General features: G+C 39.1%; 1 non-coding gene and 1 pseudogene across 1 annotated transcript; one reads left to right on the forward strand and one right to left on the reverse strand.

Moving 5' to 3' along the window:
* Positions 1 to 346: 346 nt before the first annotated feature.
* Positions 347 to 474, forward strand: LOC115063230. The gene has a single exon (XR_003843110.1). It is a non-coding gene; the product is annotated as a small nucleolar RNA SNORA17 (small nucleolar RNA).
* Positions 475 to 4,407: 3,933 nt separating this feature from the next.
* LOC110313302 lies at positions 4,408 to 6,441 on the reverse strand (annotated as a pseudogene).
* Between the last annotated feature and the right edge of the window lie 780 nt (positions 6,442 to 7,221).

Consider the following 7,221-nt stretch of genomic DNA (forward strand, 5'->3'; position numbering starts at 1 on the left):
AGCTACATGTCTATAATTCTTAAATATATAAGGGCAGTAGTACAAAACCAATATTATTCTAAAGTGATATCCACTGGGCCAGACTACTATCAATGTATGTTGATGATGAGGATATAAAGAAAACATGTTAAGTCCCATGAAAATTAAAAATTCACATTACCAGCAAGGCATGGTGACAAGTGCTTGTCACTCTAGTCCTTTGAAAGTCAAAGAAGCAAAATCAGGAGTTTGAAGAAGATGTTTAAAAAAAAAATGATTGTACAATTAGAAAGAAATGATCTTACCTTCCGACATCATTTCTCCCCAAATTGTTCTCCATAACTAATTTTGTAAAAATAGTTTTTTGCGTGTCCCTAGAGGTGTTACAGTTATGGCTGCTGTGTCACATACCCATCAATAGGCAGAGAGGAAAGAGGCTGGTGTCTATGATATATTCTGACCTATGGATTTCTAAATTATTAGTAACCTAACATTTCCTTTAAAAAGTTAGCCTGAGACAACCACCATTCTAGTGCTAGGGTACTTCTACAGGGAGCTAGCCTGAGACCACCATCAGTGCAGTGGCAAGCGGGCTCTCAGGATGGGGAGTAATCTGGAGAAAAGAAGAACCCAGCCTGGAAACCTGAGTCCTGGAGAGGAGTGAACCCAAGCCAGAAAACCCTTGCAAGGGGCCACTTGGGTGGTCTGGGTAAGGAGTGAGCCAGAGATGACCACGGAACTGGTGCCATGGGGTCCAGAGGAGGAGCTATTTTGAGATGATATTGAATCTGATGCTATGCAGGCCTGGATGAACAGACTGTGACAGAGATGACCCCTGCCTGGGGACTATAATGTACTATCAGGGCATAGCACTCCTGAGATGACACTAGACACTCAGAGACCTTGGGAACCACTAAGAGGAAGCAGTAAGTGGTGCTGAAATGACACAGAAATGACACAGGATGTGAATTCAATGAAGAGAGAAAGAACTGGAGACTAGACAGTAGTGAGGAAATAAATGCCTGATGAGATTAGCTGATGATTGTCGCGACCGGCCTTGACCAGCAAGAATGATGCGATGCCTGAGATCCTTCTCAATGGCACTTTATTCAGGAACACCTTTCATGATGCTATGGGGAACACTAATGGACTAGCAAGGCCACCCTATATACTGGAGTGTTTACTGCCCAGGTGCTCTGTGTCTTACTGTTGCCACGGGATAGGCTAAAGCAAGAAACACTTCAATAACATAAGGCTGGGAAAAGAGGACTTGTGCTGAGTCATTATTATTATTAGATAGGCAATGGAAGCCAGTGCCATCCTATAATGGCGAATGATACGGCTCGCAACAGATGATGGCACCTGGAACTGTGAATGTACCTAGGATCTGGGACCTGGCATGTGTTGCCATGAGGGCTAAGTCTTAATCTATGGCCCTGCAGCCTCAAGTGTCTGTCACCTTCAAAAACCAGGCAGGCATCCATGGTCTGCATTGCTTCCCAAGGATATGTTGATGTTTGAAAGCTATGCATATTTGGTCCACACCTCATCTTGGCATCATGGGATAGCTCGTACTGGAGCATGAGATCAGGAGAGGTGATCCGATTCCTAGTCAGTTGTAGTGCTCAGAAGATGTAAAGCTGCATATTGCAGGAGTTGGGGGTGAGCTGAACACCCACCCATAGAAAAATGAGTGTAAGAGAGCTGGCCCTACCTCTCATCTCCCATGATATAGTACTGGGAATTGCAAACCTTCCTCCCCCCTCCCCCCTCACCACCTAGGGCAAGTAAAAATTGTTGCCCTGGGTTCATGACAGCATTAGAGCTGGTCCTGCTTCTCACCTGCTGCAGCACTTGGGAGAATAGGCCCTGTACTTCACCTGGGCAGCATCGAAGAACTGACCTGGATATGGGGGTTGCAAGTAAGCTGGTTCAAAGGGCACGAGTCTGAAAGAGATGGCTCTTGCAGTATAGTGGGAAAAAGACTACTCATCTATTTACCCTCACCACCAGGAAATCATGGTTCCAGTTGGGAGAGCTGACCCTAAGAGAGTCATAAAAGCAGAAGAGCTGTCCCTGCTTCTCACACACTGTAGCAGTCAGATAAGGCTTTGTACCTCACCTGGGCAGCATAATAGAGTTGGTTTCAGGAAAGGAGGCCCAGAGGTCATGAGGATGTGACAGCTGGCCCTATCTCTTTTATTCTGGCTGATGGCACAGATGGAGAGATTTCCTCACCAACTATAGGTGAACAAGCTGTCACTAATGGGTCCACGAGAGTTGAAGAACTGCCCATGTCCCTCACCAGCTGCAACACTCAGAAGAGCAGGACCTCTCTTATATTCTGTGTGGTGCTAGGCATTCACTAACAATGATTTGGAAAGGTCATATATAAGTGTATAGAAGAATAAAGTACCCTAAAGTCTATCAACATCTTTGTTAGGCAACAACCTCTCTATCTTTTCCTCATAGCTGATGATCTTGGGTTGAATACTTGTGGGGTAATGAACAAAAAAAAAAAAAAAAAAAAAAAAAAGCTCGGAGGGACAGAGGGTATGTAGCTTTAATTCAAATACAAGATAGGACACAGCTGAGTCAGTTTTGGGACTCTAAAGTAGTGTTGTTCTGGAGTTTGGTATGCATGCATTCATTATACTGACTGATCGGTGGATTAAATCTCTTGAGATAAGATATGGTCAATTAGCACAATGAAATGGGCAAAATAATTGGGAATGTGGATTTGAATCTCAGACCTCAGCTGTAGTTTGTAGCAGCAATTCTTTCGGTAGTGATGGAAACTAAAAACTAAAATGAAAAGAAAGAAAGAAAGAAAGAAAGAAAGAAAGAAAGAAAGAAAGAAAGAAAGAAACAAAGAAACAAAGAAAGAAACAAAGAAAGAAAACAAATAACCCAACAAAATTGACACAAATTAATATAAAGTTTACAAGGCCTAAAAGTTCCCTGGAAGCAAGATGTAAACATTCTGTTCTTGGCTTCAAAATTTATTATCAAGAAAGATTTCTATCTGGGAAGTGGTGGCACATGCCTTTAATCCTAGCACTTCGGAGGCCAAGGCAGGTGGATTTCTGAGTTTGAGGCCAGCCTGGTCAGAAGAGTGAGTTCAAGGACAGCTAGGTCTACACAGAGAAACCCTGTCTTGAAACAAAACAAAACAAAACAAAACAAAACAAAAAAAAAACAAAAGAGAAAGATCTCTAAAGGGTATGTCCAAAGCCCTGTCTCGAATAAAAACAAAAACAAAAACAACAACAACAATAACAACAACAAAAGAATTCATATAATTCTTAACCCCATCAATATAGCACTATTATGTGAGAGAACTCAATGCAATATTATAGTCTTTAGCATTTGTGGTTCTCTGGAATACCACCAGTATATTGTTTTGGATGTGCAAGTAGTACAAAAGAACATCAGCACACAGTGTACTGACTACAATTTGTTTTTCTTTTTATGTTTTAAGTCATTACATGTGTGAAGAGGACAGCTTTCCCATTATGAAAGAGAACAAAGAAGAAATGGAAGAAGCAGAAAGAGAAAATTGTGTATTTGTGAAACAAAGGGGGCTATTCCTTTCTAAAGATATGGAGGTAGCTTCTTTGTGACAGTTGCTAAACTTCATAGCAAAAATGATAAATGGCATACTATTTGCCATCAAAGTTAAGAAACCTGTGTTATATATGGACGTTCTTAAGGGAGTATGTATAAAAGTGTCAGGATCTACTCTGGGGTAGAACTTGTAGCTGACTTGCTAAATTATTGCAAGCATTCAAGATCAAGTCCCTCATTTACTTACTTTTCTTTTTTTTTTAATTAGATATTTTCTTTATTTACATTTCAAATTTTATCCCCTTTCCTCATTTCCTCTCTGAACCCCCCATCCCCTCCCCCTCTCCCTGCTCAATAACCCACTCACTCCCAATTCCTTGTCCTGGAATTCCCCCACACTAGGGCCCTTCACAAGACCAAGGTCCTCTCCTCTCATTGATGTCATACAATACCATCCTGTGCTACATATGAGTCTGGAGCCATGGGTCTCTCCATATGTACTCTTTGGTTGGTGGTTTAGTCCCTGGGGGCTCTCGGGGTACTGGTTGGTTCATATTATTGTTCCTCCTATGGAGCTGCAAATCCCTTCAGCTCCTTGGGTCCTTTCTCTACCTCTTCCATTGGAAACCCTGTTCTTAGTTCAATGGATGGCTGTGTGCATTCACCTCTGTATTTGTCATGTACCAAGCCCCGCATTTTCACTACAAGATTATATACTGTATAAGCAGTGATATACAAATAGGAAAGATGTCAGAAACATGCCAGGCATTCAATATCTACTTCAGTTTTAAAATAAAATTTGACAGCATGCTCAGGTAATGAGGTTTGGACAATTTCCCTTTATTTGTTTTCCCGTGCTTATTATGGTCTCCAAGGGTGAAGCTTAGGAGGTGTTTGGTGTTTCAATTTGGGAAAATCTTCAGAATTGTCCACACGTGGAGGATATGTGGTGGATTTTGCATTACGAAGCACATTTCTTTTACCAAAACTCTTAGATGTTCTTGTAGCTGTGTTGTAAAGACCACCCCGCTTGTGATGGTCCAATGGAGGATCAGATTTTCCAACAGAGAGGAAATGTTTCTCAAGACTTAAGATATAATCAATTGCTTTTTGGACATTACAAGATGATCCACTTACAATGATGCTAGAATTACTACAGGATACTTTTGAAGGTACACGGATGTCTACTTGGAATTGTTCCATGATTTTCTGAATGGATTTTCCACCAAATCCAATAATGTTGGCACAAACGTGGTGGTTCAGTGGGATTTCCTTGGAAACTGTTTTTTCAATCTTACGCAGCAAATTCATTATTCCATCACGGGCACCGAGGATGTTGCTTTTAGAGCCAGAAATGGTAATTTGGTCTTGTATCGAATTGTTTCCTTTCTTTGAAAAATGGACAGTGACATCATATTCTGTGCAAATCTGGGAAATAAGTATGCCTTTATTACCAAAGATCTTGGAATGATATTTGGTATCTAATTTGAATGTTTGCCTGAAATTTCTTAAAGGCTGATCTTCTAGTTCCATTTGTAAGGCTTTTACTTGATTTTGCAATTTTGTTTTGGCTCGTTCCACATTTGCTTCAAGGCCCATAATTGATATGATGTGAAAATTTCCCCCAGGTTGTGATACTTGAATATGAACGTCAAAGTCCTTTATTAGCTTGTGTAATCCACTTCCTTTGTGCCCAATGATGTAAGGATGTAGGTAAAAAGGTACTTGGACTTCAGCAGTGATAGAAACAAGAGTCTCAAGAGCTTGTGCAGCCTCCCTGCAATTTTCTGCTTTGCCCGAAATAGACATGGTGTCATTTTTCTTAGGAGAAGTAGAAGCAGGTTTTTTAATATTCTTCTCCCCCTTTTCTTTCCCCATTTCCTGAACATCTGGATGTGTCTTCCTAGTTGCCTTTTCTGTGTCCGGATATTTTATTTGAACCTTACTGTCCCTTGCAATCTGTTGAATTCGAGAACATATTGGTCCCATGATAAAAGGATGGAATTTGGGGGTAACAACACACTGTGTTGTGACTTGTGATCCCAAGGGATCAAATAGCCCCTGAATATGTTTCTTTGCTGCTTCAACACAAGCTTTTGCTCCTTTTATCTTGACTTTTGTACTCTGTTTTCCTTCATAAGAAAATGTAATAAACACACCGCCATATTCTTTAATTATTTCTCGTAAAAGCTGTCCCCTTTGCATGACAAAGTAATTGTGGAATTTAGGACTTATCAATATGCTATCCTCTACCACATCCTCCAAATCTTTCAGTAAAACCTCTACCTCTTTTTGAACATTTTTAACAGCCTCTTCTGTTCCAATGATAGTAACTGATTCTTGGTTCTTGTTCTTAAAGGTAGGAAAAATGATTCGTGCCCCAGACTTCTCACAGATTTTCTGAAGATTGCCACCATTTTTACTCATAAGAAATTGGTGATATTTTGACTTGACAGGAATAGCCACGGAATAACTTTTAGCTTGCTCCTCCTCTACAAGTTGCAGAATCTTTTTCTTGGTTTTTTCAACGATTTCCATGGAGCCGCTAATAATGACTTTTTGTGGTCCCTGGTTGTTACTTGGAAAATGAATCTGCACTTTGCCACATTCTTCCATGATTGAACCAATCAAAGACTTTTTAGAATCAGTCAGGGATCTGTGTAGACTAGGAGGGATAGGAATTTCCACTTCAGAATCTTTGGCTGCATTTTTAGGTATCGAGAGAATCCAGTTATGACATATCTCATGGTTTTCTGGCTTTCTGGTACTGATATTATTTTCTGAGTTGCAACTTGACGATGGAAAATTAACCCTTCTTGAATTTAGGTTGGTAAGATGGTTTTCCCTTTGCAAAGGTCTATTTGGATATACAATGTATTGTCTTTTGGAAGTCATTTTTAATTTTCAAGTATACGCAATTCAGAAGTGTTGCAGATCATTCGGCAGCAGCCCCAACACTAAAAATCCACTTGTAGTTGTTTTTAAGCACATTACTCTATAGGAAGAAAAAATACTTTAAAATATAATTTGTTTCAAAAGTAATCCACAGGATGAAGACAATAAAGTGATTCTTAGATTCATTCATTTTTATGAGAAAACATTAGTTTGATCCTTTTACCTACCCTTACGTGAGCATAATGTAACTTCAGACCATAAAGATTATGTGGAAACAACTACTGTAATTTCCAGAGAAAGGAAATGTTTTAAGTTTCCTTATGACATTCATAAAAATATTCATTAATTTTGAAGAGTCATTGTTCTTTCATTATGTATCAGCTATTGTATCCAAGCTATAACTACAAAATATAGTTTTTAAGTCTCTGCATAGTTTTTAAGTTTTTATAATTTTTAAGATTCTGCATTTACCCAATGCTTGCTACTTTCATAATCATCAAAAGCATATCTCTTAGAGTGTTACAGAGATAATATAATAAAATATTTATATATATACATGAAAAGGTAACAATGAAATCCATAATAATTAATACATGCTGAGAAAGTAGAGAAAAATTATACATTCCTATTTTGCAATTCTTGCCTGATATAGGAATTGCATAAATGTATTATTATATGGGCTACCCAATGCATAAACCACTGTTTCTTGTTTCAGTATTCTTTTGAGATCTACATATGTTAAGACATATCAGTATATTATTCTTTTAATTCTCAAAAACA

The sequence above is a fragment of the Mus pahari genome, chromosome X (genome assembly GCF_900095145.1).
Source record: "Mus pahari chromosome X, PAHARI_EIJ_v1.1, whole genome shotgun sequence".
In the NCBI taxonomy this organism is placed as follows: Eukaryota; Metazoa; Chordata; class Mammalia; order Rodentia; family Muridae; genus Mus; species Mus pahari.